Raw genomic sequence first — 14747 nt, 5'->3', positions numbered from 1 at the left:
GCAGTAATCAGCCTCTCTCCTACGTGCAGTGGGGTGGCACTTGCATCTGCCCCTCCCCTCCCGCTGGCGAGTGCGGCCGCATGTAGAGACAATTTTGTAAGGAGGGAACCTGTAAATACCTCTTCCCCGTTGCCCACAACCCCTTCCATTACAAGCATCTGGCAGAACTCTCAGCTCCCCTGCATATCACCTGTACTGAAGTAGATAAGGGGGTTTAAGTAAATGTACTTGTTATGCAGATTTATATCAGCAATAATTTAAAAGGCAAAACCAAACTGAAGTCTGTAACCTAACAGCTTGCAAAGTACCAGAATTGGTGTTGGGACCTGGCCCACACACATTTTTGGGGCCTCCACCTAATCTTCCCCCCCCCCAACAGCAGCCTCCCTCACTTCAATATTTATGATAAATGTCGAAAATTTTTATTTAATAAATGTTCTTTCTTTTTTTCCAATCTGAAGATTTACTGTAATATTTTCAATAACAATATGCCAACATGAAGGTTTTCCCCAAAAGTCTGATGTCCAGTTCACAGCAATGAAACTAATGGTGAACTTCTTCTTTGGAGGTAACAGATCCACACACAATAGATTCTGTTCCCAGAAGAAGTTTTTGCAACACTGGCCATCTGACTCACAATCTCAGGAGACCATACAATATTGAATAACTGGTTTACAGCTATCTGCACACTCCTTATCACAGAGAAATCAATAGGAAAACACTGATTGGCTGAGAGCCATGAAATACAGCTCTCTCGGCCAATCAGCGGCCACTTATTGATTCAATGGGATTTTTGGGATCTCCTGCCTGCCCCCCTCTGTCCGTTCCCAGCTGACACTGTTTCTCTGCTCCTCAGTGCCGGCCTATCTGCCCACAGCAGCCATGCAGCACTAATAAGGCAGATCGCCTGTCCTGCTCGATGTCTCCCCGCTCTGCAGACTAGGTGTGTGCCAGCTGTGTGCCCACAGTGCAGACACGCTAGTTATGTGTGAGACATCAGCCTGTCCCTGTTGCAGATTTGTGGAAGGGTCAGAGTTATGCACACTTTTCACAGATCAGGGAAATCATTAGATCGTGAGTGAGTTGCTAATTGATTTGCATAACAGCGATTGATTCCAAAGCCATTCGCAGATTGCACGGGGTTGGACTACACTGTCGGGCGGCTATCTGATCGCAGACCTCTGCAAATTCGCACAGCAGTGAGCAGGGCTGAATCAGGCCCTATGGTCACTTCTATAGAAACTAAACCAAGAGGTTTCCCTCCTGCCAATGTGGGTGGTTACGATACACCGCCGTCACCTCCATTGATTGAAATTGCCTTGTAGCTCTGCATTAATTAACCAACCTATAAATATAGTCATAGAAGTGGTTAGAGCTTAGCAACAGTAGTTGAATGAATTGTGCTGATTGTTTTTATATAATAGCATGCATTTTGCCTTTATGAAAACCCATTGAGCTTCAGCACTGCTCACAATGGCCCGGTCGGCCAATGAGGAGGTGCCTGAGTGACCTCAGCACCATAGAAGCTTAGGGCCCTGTTAATGAAGATTTCCTTCAATGGCATAAATGGTCTAAAAAAGGGCCAGGCCCTTCCTTTGTTACCACCAGGTCCAACATGGAATTGCAACAGAAATTGGAAATTAAATCTTTAAATGTAAGCTTCTTTGAAGAAGAAACACAAGTCCAAAGGTTCCCGCGGAGTTCCTTCAAGAACGCACTTGTTATAGGAAACTGTGAATGCCAGAAACTTTTACATAATACATTAACAACTGAGACACACAAGATTTCATCTTTTCCCTCTCACTCCATGAACTGACTGTAACAATGGGCTTTGCAATTTAATCTATGAAAGCGTACAATGTACAAGCTATTGCTATTCACCTGTGTTAAAATGCAGGAGCTTCCTATACAGCCGCTTGCTCACAAAGACACCAGCAAGTCTCAGAGCAGCTTTAGAAAACACGGCAAAGTGACTGTTTCTGCCATCTCTGGGCAGAATAGTATTACTGATTAGCTCTGCGGCCACGCACAGGTCTGGGGGTAAGGAAAGTTAATACGGGCTGGCTGTAATTGACGCAACAATGAATTTGATGGAGCGGTGTCATTTATCCATAAAATGATGTTCATGGTGTGTGACATTCATTAAAGAATAATAAGTTACATTGATCTGCCTGCAAGAGATCTGCTCACCTCAGATCAATACTGTATTTTAATTTTCCATACAGATTTATATGCAATGCTAGCGGACATCTCTGCCATTAGGAGAAAGCCCATACACAGAGTTCCTGGGTAGTAACATAAAAGGGAAGACAGGAAATAACGAAGCTTGTAATATTTAGGGGGTTATTCTGATTCACTAATAAAGCCACACCCCCAGACAGCCCACCTTTGCCAGCCACGCCCCCAATGTGCCTACCCACGCTGCCCCCTCCCATAGGAGTTTTAACTAAACTATTAAGGGGGATATTCTGATTCACTCGGAAAGGCACAGTTACTCTCTAATGGACAAAACCATATGCACTGCAGGTGGGGCTGATGTAACATGTGCAGAGAGAGTTAGATTTGGGTGTTTTATTGTTTCTGTGCAGGGTAAATACTGGCTGCTTTATTTTTACACTGCAATATAGATATCAGTTTGAAGTACACCCCCCACCCAAATCTAACTCTCTCTGCACATGTTACGTCAGCCCCACCTGCAGTGCATATGGTTTTGTCCATTAAAGAGTGATTGTGACTTTCCGAGTGAATCAGAATAATCCCCTTAATCCTTTAGTTAAAACTACTATGGGGGGGGGGGGGGGGGGGGCAGCGTGGGTAGGCACATTAGGGGCATGGCTGGCAAAGGTGGGCTGTCTGGGGGTGTGGCTTTACACTCAAGTCATCTAGCCTCTTCTCCCCTACTATACAGCGCCAAAAAAGCAGGGGGCTGGCAGGGAAAGCGGGATACTTGCCCAAATTTCCAAGGGGACAGTAGCACCATAAGATTTTTGCGAGCCTCTCTGAATCAGGCCCAATGTTTGCAGCCACAAGAGGAATAAGAGAGAACACTATAATGCAAATAATTTATTATCATTGGCACAAATGTACCAGCTATATAAAGTTCTCCTTTGTAGTAACAATATCATCCTATTAGGATAAATGATAAAGGTACTTATCTGCAGGGTAAATTCTTTGTTGTATAAAATTCCGTAGCTCTACCCTGGTACTTCATTTACAGAAATACATTTGACGCGTTTCGCAAAACCACTGTTCGTTTCATCAGAAAAAATGTGCTGGAATTACATGACCTTCTTTTAGGAGATCGTATACATTTACACACTGTAGTTAATGAGCGGACAGTAATATCCGTAAAGATATGGAGATCTGCTGTATGTATAGACGTGTCCCTGCAGACACCTCGATCATTGCAACACAAGATGTACACAGTATACTATGGATGGTACATTTGTACCCAAAGACTATAAATACAGATGGAGCACCTGTCAGCCTGCAGGATCGCCAGGCTGGCGGACAGGAGCTCCATCTGATGGGGATGCATGAGCGTCCCCATCAGCAAGATGGCGAGGAGCGGCTTCCCGTCCCGTCTCCGCTTCAGGGAGATGGGAAGGGAGTGGGGGCAGCGAGTGGGGGTTGAAGGGGGCTGCAGGGAGCAGGCGGAGGGCACAGACTGAACGGGGCACGCGAGCGTCTCATGCCACCTTCTGTCCGAAGCTGGTGCAGGGAGGCGATTGGCTAGGCAGCAGGCAATTTCTGTAAAGAGATCAGAATTGTGGCTGTACTCCTTCGTACAGCTACAGTACCTGCTATGCCATAGTTTACCTGGTGCGATACATATTTCCCCATGTCCAATCATTGCATGAACCTTGCGCTAAGCGGGCATCCCGGGAAATATGTTTTCTGCCGGCAGCTATGCTGATCAGTAGGAAAAGTGGTTATTCTCAGGTGGGTACACCATTACAGTGCTGAGCTAGACTGCACACACTCTTGCTGAATACAGGAGCACAACAGTACGACGTGTCATGGTCACCGTGGAAACTGGGCTTCTGCTGGGACAAACAATGCGCGCTGTTTGATATGTATAAATATAATATTAACGTGTATTAATATGCAAATATTACAGCGTTCGGAGTACACACTGTAAATACGAAATGTTTCCATTAACGTATTCTGTATACTATAAATACGTCTTGTCTAGGCTGTTCTAGGTCCGATGAGCACACCATTTCTTTTTCTCTTAATGCCATGAACTATTTCTAAACCATTGCTGAGTGGGTGATCGATGCTGTGAAAAGGGGCAGTATTTCCATTAAAAGAAGAAGTGCAGTTACTGTATAACTAGATATCCGCCCTAATCTTCCAACACGCACCTGGTAAGCGAACGGCTTTGCTACTAAATCCAAAAGTGTGAAGAAATGAACCAAGTTAATCTTGGAGCGGGAATTCTGGCTTAATGTTAAATACTTAGAGAGGGAAAGGAGGATGCCATGTACAGCATATGAGGAAGATATTAAGTTAGAGCAAGTCTTCAAGTGCAATCCCTTCAACAGGGATGAGAGAAGAGGCACTGAGAAACAGCTCACAATCCCCAAAGCATCTCAGGAATGGCCGGGAGGCTCACGGAAATTGGATGGCTCCCCCCCCCCCCCCCTCCGGAAGTCTCCCACATCCACTTAAGCAGCAGAAGAAAAATCCTATGATTGTGATGCTTCAGGGGAGGGGCTAAAATTGTGCTGAAATGGGTGGAACAGAGCAACAATTGAACTGCTCCACAGGGCCCCTGGCAGTGGAAGCCGCCGACATAAACAACTGATTCACCCCCATAAGAATACGGAATAACAGTATTTTTTTGCTATATAAAGTACTTTGGTAGGAGGGGTGCAGCTGTTACAATGCCAGCAGCCAAATTCAGTTGTAGACAATGTATCATCTTCCCCCAGCTTACCTGAATTTGGATGGTATCACAGTAAAATAAAGCCTATGACTTGTAAAGAGCATAGTTAGGCTGCTTTCTACCAGCAGCCAGGAAGAGATCTGTAGAGGGAGCATCAGTAAGCCCCAGCATGTATAGCACTGTGCATATTAGCTTGTACATAATACAAATTTGTACCGGCATACAAATGTCTAGTTACAGCAGCCCTGCCTTGTTTAAAAAACCCCAGTAGTGCATTGGTTGCAGGCTGAATAACTTATTCCATTCAATGTAGTTTCCCATTATGAATGACAAATCTCCATGCTGCAGCATCGCCTCCTGAATTGACCAACTTTGTCTGTTGTGGTACAGAACACACAAAGCAAAGAAACAAGACATGCAAGATAACCATATAGAGACTCTATATAGATAACTATATATGCGACTCTGTACGGGTTGAAGGCAGTGCGGAGTTTCAGAAGTACAATATTTTTCATGAACAGAAAAACTAGTAATCAGGTAGTAATAAACATTGAATCGTTGAGCAAGGTAGTTTTGAGGGTGATTCTGGATGATCACAGCTTACCCAGCACCAGAGAGACCGCACCCCGCCGGTGTGAGAGCCGCGCCCCCTCTCTTTAATATGCGAGGGGGTGTGTCATGAAAACACACCCCCTCGCATGTCTCCGCAGCAGGAGAAATCATTTCATGGTCACCGACATCAGAACATTGCAACGTGGATGAATTCAGCCCATTCCGGGTAAACTAGAATCACTCCCTTCCTTCTGCGCAATCATCTATGTCACAGGTTCTCAAACTCGGTCCTCGGGACCCCATACAGTGCATCTTTTGCAGGTCTCCTCACAGAATAACAATTGTAATAATTAGCTCCACCTGTGGATCTTTTAAAATGCGTCAGTCAGTAATGAGTGCACCTGTCAGATGACCTGGAAAGCGTGAACTGTGTGGGGTCTTGGGGACTGAGTTTGAGAGCCACTGATCTATGTCACAGTGCACATGCGACTAGGTGTGCGCATAGAAACAGGGGCAGATGTATTAAGCCTTAAAAAGAGATAAACGTCCAGCCAATCAGCTCCTAACTGCAATATTATAGGCTGTTTTTGAAAAAAAAAATGGCAAATAGAGGCTGATTGGCCGGACATTGATCACTCTTTATCGCCCTCACCGATTATCTCTCTTTAAGGGTTAATACATCAGCCCCCCCCCCCCCCAGTCCCACAAATGCACTAAAAATGTAATGAGCAGTGACAGGAAGGTGGCTTTAGGCATGGGGGAGATGGTCGTCACTTGTGGGCCTGTTAGGAGCATAGGTGCCAATTCTGTGGGTGCGCAAGGGCCCGAGCACCCACGGAATTTGATGAGCACCCGCGGGACTGAGTCCCGCGGCTGGGCCGCCATATTAACTTGCTAATTTGTGGCTGCAGCACCCACCACCTGGGAAACAGCATGCCGGGAAGAGTGTATTCTGTCCGCGTAGTACCTGCACTGTGGGGGCATTTATGTACCTGCACTCTGGGGGCATTTATGTATGTGGAACTCTGTTGCCGTAATTTTAATTTTTAAGAGAACTGTGCTCAGTAGTATAAATTGGTATTATTTTGTGGCCACACCCCTTCCCCATGAAGCCACTCCTCTATATTTTTGGCTTGAGCATCCACCAGCAAAAAAACAAAAATCGGCACCTCTGGTTCGGAGAGTGTTACAGGTGTGTTCCTGAAAGTGGCTGCATGCACAGACTTTCATCTGCCCACATGCCATTCTTGGACCCTAATACTGCACCTGCCATAGGGCTGGGGCAAGTTTTGATGGTGCAACAGACGGCCCCATCCATGCTGACAGTGGACATCTTATACTGATGAATGAAATACATATACCAGCGTTTGGATCCGATGCACTAAAACAATGTACAAATATGTATGTAAATAGATAAGCATGTAAGAACACAAAAGGCTATGTAGGAGTAGGCTTCTATAACAACTAGGCCGAACTAAACGACATACCTTTATATATTTGTATGTTTAAATTATACATTAAATACATTAACAAATGTTACATCCTGTTATATTTACTGTTTAGTCCAACAAACAATGTTTATACCTATGGGTGCATACACACTGTACAATTTTTTTTGACCAATTTGGTTGAAAGACATTTCCATTGAACCCAGTGTCCTGGACTAAAGATATTGATGACAGACGAAAGAAGAAAGATCTAGTTACAGTTTATAGGCTCTTTTTGAAAGATATTCAAATTGAGCTGCATGCACAGTTGACGAACAATCTTGATGAACAACTGGCGGGTATGCGCATCATCATTCGTCGTTTGTTTGTTGACAATATCTTTTGTCAACATCTTTCGTCCAGGACACTGGGTTCAATGGAACTGTCTTTCAACCAAATTGGTCCAAAAAATTGTACAGTGTGTATGCACCTTATGAGCACAAATACATGATATAATAAATATACTGTAATAATCTGTTTATGAGATAATTCAGAACTACAGTGTACATTTATATCAATAATCTATTGATATATTTACGTTTTTCAGCAGCGCTCCTGTCTCGGAAACTGTTATATGACCCGGTTCATGCAGTAACGTTCCCAATTGATTTTTTATTCATATATTTGCTGACTTTCCCTGGCTGTCGGAAAGACTCTCTGATATAGCGGTGATTTCCCTGACACCGACACAAGAATTTTTTTCACCATGGAGAAGTATAATGAATTTGTTTGTTACAAGAAAAGGTCCATGGCTCTGGAGCACAGCGATGGCTACACGGGTGACTGTGTGGCCAAGTATGTGTGAGGAATTACAGATGATTTGTTCCTAATGAAATGCGTTCATCTACTGGAGATGTGGGGGTTCCATTGTAAGACATGTGTGCTGCATTGTGGTGCCGGACGACTCACCGACAGTCGGGATTCAGACAGTCATTACCCCAATGTCGGAATACCGACTGCTAGGCATGGCGAGCGCAGAGAGCCTGCAAGGAGCTTCGTTGCGCTCCCCCCCCCCCCGCTGTGCAGTCAGGATTCCGACGTCGGGCTAAGGACTGTCGGAATCCCGACTGGCGGTGTGTTATACCACACCCCTGTATTGCAGGGGACTTATGCACAAGAACTGGGCTGAATTACTAGGGATGTGTGGCACATTGGATTAACATGGTGGAAGGGTGTTCAGTTAATTTGCTGGCAAATAGTAGTAGAGCAATGGTAAAATATATCTTGTAAGTGGGTTAGTGAGCAGACATTAGCCACCGGTGTCTATGAGCATGGTTTCTACCAAAATAAATCGGAATACGGAAGGCGGATAAACCGGGTTCAGGTCAATACCATGGTCGACCACTAGAGTTCGTTTTTAGATCGGCAGAAGGTAAGCATCGACAGGAACCTGGTCCGCAAGCTTGACACAGATTTTTTATCTTTATTTTGTGTCAAATGTCAGAGTGCCCATGGACACGGAGTATGTACACAGTGTCCGCTCACCATGCTTTGGGCACTGTTATATTCTTACTCCCTGTCCATTTGGATAGCAGAGTAGGAACCAAGTGGACCAGCACCAAAAAAGACAAATGACCCGTATCGACCTTGGAACTGTTGACCAGGTTCCCGTTGAAGCTTACCTTCCGTCGATCTCCCGGCACTCTTTATCTAAATATGGAGGCCCAAGTATTGGCATATAATAAGACGCCGTCGACCTCTAGTGGTCGAACATGGTATTCTCGACCTAAACATGGTAGATTACATATACCATAACCAATAAATCACTACATACAGTAGTCTACCAGAATAAATTATATAGTCATGGCTACCACTGGTCAACTAGCAGCTGATTTTCTAGAATTTGGTAAAACGTACCAGATGGAACGTATGACTGATATAAATAATCTAAAATCATTCAGTAGAACATGGTATTTCATTACATAACTACCATTCCCCATGGATCTGGACATATTCAGGCAGTCTCCAGTCATGTGGTGCATTTTCCCAGCAAGCCAGCCCAACTGAGCAATGGAATTTAGGACAGTGCAGTGAAAATCAGAACTGGTGAGAGGGTTTAATTACAGAACAGCCACCATTGAATAATTCAGCAAACTGCTCCTCTGTCCTAGACATTATTAAATTGCTAATCTGAATGACAGCCCTGGACTATGATGTTGTTTGTGATGTGTAATGGGCTTGTGTCTGTGCAGCGCATAATCAGCCACAACGCATGCAGAATATATCCTAGGTAACAAGGCCGGAGTGCTCTTTCTCCGCATCACATAGATTTTAAAGAATCATTTCAATCAGTTACCACTTTAACCTTCACTTTATAGTTAGTCTCTCTGCTCTGTGTCACACTACAAGCACAAAGTGTTTTAGGTAAACACAAACCAGCACAGATCTCTATGTCGCAACATTAAATACAAATAAATAAAGACACACATTTATTGTCTGATATACCAAGTACAAAATGATGACCATTAGGATATGCTATATACTGGTGATTGCTTCCAATGTACTATTGTTGCTGTTGTCTCCATTTCTTCCATGCATCCTTATGGGAACCCATTATGGTGAATGTCAGAGGAGGCCCTAGCTAATTTGATGCCCTAGGCAAGATTTTGTTTGTTGCTTCCTAGCACTGTCATTAGTTCCATCCCTGACCCATTTGCTCCTTATTCACGTTACACCACAAAGTATTGCTCCTTATTCACACTGCAGGACACTGTATTGCTCCTTATTCACACTGGCTGGCTGCTACTGGCTTCGTTGCATGAGCTGCATGCCCCACAGCATTTAAAATGCCCTAGGCATTTTCCTCGTTTGCCTATGGTAAATGTAATTGGATGTAAATGTAGTTCCCAGTAATCGGAATCCAGATGGTAAACATCCCGACACCAAGATCCTGAGAATGACCAAGGATCCCTGAGGGTTTGGGTACTAGCGAGAGAGTTAAGGTTAGGCCGTGGATGGGGGAAGGGTGTGTGCGTGTGTGCATTTGGGGTAAAATACTTACCCAGAAACCATTGGTGTTCGCAGCATCAGGATTCCAACCACCGATTTTATTCCCAACCCAACGTAATGCCTCCAAGTTGGATGCAGCTATGTGATGTTATTCCAGCTATAGTATTTAGTATTCTACTATTGCCATGTTAAAAACAAGCTGCTGTTGCATTTACCCTATTGTGTACATACCTTCTAGGGGTTAGCAAGGGCCCATTCATTTCAGTAGTTGTGAGCTGCAGGTACAAATTAAATGCATCACAGAATGGATATCCGTTTCCCCCACAATGTTTGAGAGAGGACGCCTCTCTAATGATCTGCGATTCACCTTGACCGCCAACCAAGCACACTGAGGCTGATGAATAGTTGAACGCAAGCTCGTTTGCGGAGCATACTTTGCATATTTTAGCACGGTGCGTGCTTTGGAACCAAGCTTACACAAATTATGGATGAAACAGACAGAACTGGGATGTAATGAGCCTTTCTCACACAAGCAATGCTCACCGAGGGTGTGCTGATGGGACTGCTGGCAATGCAGATTTCTGCAGAAGCAAAACTAGACCAGTGTTCAGGTTAATCTGTATATGGCTGGTGAAATTGCACATCGATAACCATAATGGACATTAAACCAAGTGTACAGATAGAGGTGATTTAGTTTCAGGCATGTATCTATATAGGGGTGAATGTATGTATCTAGCTCCATTCGCCGCAATGGCAGCAATATGAATAAGTGGGATTCAGCTAATCATTATCCCGCAATGTGTCTTTTCCCATGACGATTGGCTGCTAAGTACAGACCAGGTCAATTCAGTTCACAGTCATTTTGTGACGCGGTTTCCAGCACAGACAGTTGCATCGTAAATTATGGCTTTCCTAATTTTATTCCCATGGATTACAAGAGGAAGATCTTACTTGGATTACTTAGAGATAAAAAAAAGTCTCTTATTACTACTTTCTTTTGCTTATAAAATGACGAGGTTACTTGGATTAAAGTGAAGAAGCTCACAATCAGCGGCACAAAGGGGTGGAAGTGAGCAGGTACTTATTACCCCCCTCATTTTACCTGGCAGCTGCGGGCTGCAGGGTTGCCAGGGAGCAGTAAGCAGTCCCATAAACGTATGCAGGTGGGGGCAGCAATCACACTGATTGAGTTCAAGTGCAATACAAAAGAAAAGTAAGGGTTCCTGAATTTCTTATTCACTTTATTCTAGAACCCAGTTTAAAAAAAAAATCCTAATACACTTGTTCAAATGTAGGGCTGGACGGAAGTATCTGTGATAATTAGCAGAGTGGGAGGAAAGGGTGATGATTCATAGGTCTGGGTACTCGCTAGAAGATTAAGATCAATTGATCTGCAGATAGACCTCTCATCAGATGCCTGATCCGTCCTGCCTGACGTCACAACCGGGTGGGCGCACTTACATGCACCTGCCCACACAGTCGGCCCTTGCTAATTTGATCCTCTAGGCAAGATTTGGGCTGCTGCCCCCTAGCACCACCACTAGATCCGAATCTGACCCAGCATCCCTCTCCCAATACATCACAGATCACAGCAGCATCCAGCAAGTCTAACCACCCCTCACCCATAGCAATCCTTATCCACAGAGCTGTGAGTAGACATTTTGGTGCCCTGTTCTAGCAAGAGAATTGGCGCCCCCATACTAATAATAGGAGATGGTCTTGCTGATTCAAATTATGCCACACAGTAGTGCAACCTTATACACATTACATGCGACAAGTGTCCCTTAATCCAGTGCTTCCCAAACTTTTTTTGAATCATGGCACCCTAGAGTATCAGAATTTTTCCCCGACATTCCTAGGCCAACATTTTATTATTTAAAGTTCAGGAAAAAATATTATAATAATTAAGTGTTGAGGGACACAATACTGTAGCTTTGGTTTGTCTACATATTTTAGGATTTGCAACCACCAGCACTGATTCTGCTTGTTACAATGACCACATATAATTTGAATTGGACCTGGGCCACAAACCCAGGGCACCCCTGCAGTAGTCATGAAGTACCCAAGGGTGCCACAGCAAACATGTGGGAACCACTGCCTTAATCACTTTACACTAAACAACAGTACCACTTAACACATTACACCTCACAGTAGTACCCCTTATTCACGTTTTGTCACACAGAAGTGTCCATTATTTCCATTATATATACAGTGTTGCCCTGTATTCACATTACACCACAAAGTACAGATGGAGCCGCTGTTATTCATCCCGACAGTGCGCCGTGTCAGCATGTCTCGGTTCGCTGGGACAGGGACGCTCGCGTGTACATTGCCACAAATGGGGCGTGCGAGCTTCACACATGTGCGCCGGCTTCATCTGTAGTGCCCTTTATACATGTTATGTCACACAGTAGGGTTTGTGTCTGTTTGTATGTATGTATGGATAGATGACCCACAAGCATGTATATCTGTAAATACAAAAACACAACTGACATTCTCCAGATTTTAAAAAGAGGATATATTATAAAAAGCTAACATCAAGCTCTTTATTATATAGGAGCGCATTTATCAAGATCGCATTTACAATGCGATCTGGGTGGAATATTACCGCCCAGGATCGCATTGTAAATTGCGATCACATCACCTGAATGTATCAAGTTTGAGGGCGCAGGGACAGGGCTACGAAAGGAGCCCGTCCCTGCGAAGCCCTGACCCGGAAGCCGGGGTGTCTGCGCATGCGTAGTTATGCGCTGATCCCCCCCCCGCGACCCCGCTGACCGCCACATTAGAATGGCTATAGCCCACGGCTGCGATGCCGGGCTGCCCTATTTTGATACATCGGCCAGCTTCGCATTCTCCATAGAAACCTATCGGGGATGCGGCCGGCAGCGCTGCAGGGACGATCACAGCAGGGATCGGAGATTACTGCTGCGGTCCCCTTTAATACATTTAGGTGATACTTAATATTTGCGGCTAAACCCCAAAAACGTGTGTTTTCGGGGATTTAGCAGCAAATATTGCTTGATAAATGGGCCCCATAGTCTTTTCAATTAAATCCAGGGAGTGGCAATAATGTTCTTTGATTACAGTTACACACATTAATGTATAATAAATGTTACCCACCCACACACATATATAGATGTTGTTTCCTGACATATATAACTTGAAGCTCCTCTCACTCCTTCCTGTTTATATACTTTAAGTTCATCATCCCCATTGCTATAATATTTGCCCATCACCCCCTTGTATGTTCTATGCTGCCTACGTTGATTTGCTGTTACTGGCTGGCTGTGGTTGGGGTTTTCCTCCAGGATAGCAGGTTCCTTCAGCTGCTGCTTTATGCACGTTGGGGGCAGGAAGATGAACAGAGAAGCCAGAACAAGCGCACCGCTAGTCTATCACATCAGGAACCTGACAGTTTGGCATAAGGCGGCTGGCTGCAGTTGGTCAGTGTGGTGGTTGGGCGGAGGCTCTGGGCACCCAGCAATCTCTGCGCTCTCCATGTGTTCCCTACAGTCAGTGCTGTCAGTGTTAGATACTGAGTTAGCGCAGGATTCCATGCAGTGGGTTCAGCAGCCCTGCCCCAGGAGACACTATTATAGCGCTGGCCATGAAACTGGGCATACACATTGCTTAGACGAGCATTGGGGTACTTCCCCTAGGTATTTGCCTATGGTTAGGGCCACCTATGCCTAATGTACATAAGCTTATACACTATACATATTCTTTTTGTGTCGTTCTTGATTACATGCTTACCCTGTTATATATGACATTCTATCTGTACTGACCCTACTTGGATGATATTTATTTAATTCTCTATGGCTACAAGCCCTCTGTATCAGCATTATCAGCCGGGTTCTTTCTACAGTTGTATTACTGCTGGTTGCAGTTGTGATTGGTTCTCTGCTTTGTATCATCCATCTTGTTTTATAAAATACAATGAACAGTTATTTATGTTTATATTTATATTAGATTTGGGTGGGGTTTTACTTCAAAGTGAGATCTATATTGCAGTGTAAAAATAAAGCAGCCAGTATTTACCCTGCACAGAAACAAAACAACTCACCCAAACCTAATTCTCTCTGCACATTTTACATCTGCCCCCTGCAGTGCACATGGTTTTGTCCATCTAAGAAGGATTTTGTCAGAAAGAACTAGAATAAGGCCCTATATTAGGGATAGGTGGGGTGGATAAAGGGTGTCTGGGAGAAACCTCAGACTCCTTAGTAAACTGCTCCATAAAAGCATTAATTTTGTGCACACTTTGAGCATTGTTCTGCGTGGCTTGTATAAATGCAGGGTCCCCCTGAGAGGGGGGGGGAATAGAGATCTCCCAGGCCATTGTGATGACAATGGCCTGGGAGATCTCGCCAACACATCTCTCTGTCTGGTTCAAAGCCTGTACTAAGGCAGACACAGACCTTCCCAGAGCAGCTGACCACGCAGGCTCAGGTTGCTCAGCCCTCTAGGCTTGCGCCCCACTGGGCACAGATTCACATCAAGTGCATATATCCCCATGGTCCATCTGTTCAGGAGTTAATTTGAGCCCGCAAAATTTGCAGTTATTACCATGGCGGACGCTCCATCCCCCAACACAGCAGCATTACACCTTTCTGTCAGGATTTTATGACAGTGCACTAAGTCAGGCGTTTGTACAAAGCTAATATCTGTCTGCTGTCTGACCCTCTGTGGTCACCGGGGATAGCGTTGCCTCCGAATAAACTTGTCACTCTGTCTGCAGGAAAAATCTCCTTCCAGCTCCGCACAGTGTGGGATGAAAGGGCGCCAGGGCAGAGTGAAGGAAGAGACCAAAGTCCCTGTTACAGCGGGGTGGGAGGCTCTTTGGTGCCTTTTTCCCCCTGTGAGCC

At 44.7% G+C, this 14747-nt stretch overlaps 1 protein-coding gene across 2 annotated transcripts in view; it reads right to left on the bottom strand.

Moving 5' to 3' along the window:
- Nucleotides 1-14747, bottom strand: part of AVEN (apoptosis and caspase activation inhibitor) — a 281141-nt gene that overhangs the window by 137331 nt on the left and 129063 nt on the right. The gene's annotated exons all lie outside the window — the stretch shown is intronic.

The sequence above is a fragment of the Crinia signifera genome, chromosome 12, assembly GCF_055691185.1.
Source record: "Crinia signifera chromosome 12, ASM5569118v1, whole genome shotgun sequence".
NCBI classification, from domain to species: domain Eukaryota; kingdom Metazoa; phylum Chordata; class Amphibia; order Anura; family Myobatrachidae; genus Crinia; species Crinia signifera.
Note: the sequence above shows the minus strand (reverse complement) of the source record. Positions and strands in the feature narration are given on the sequence as shown.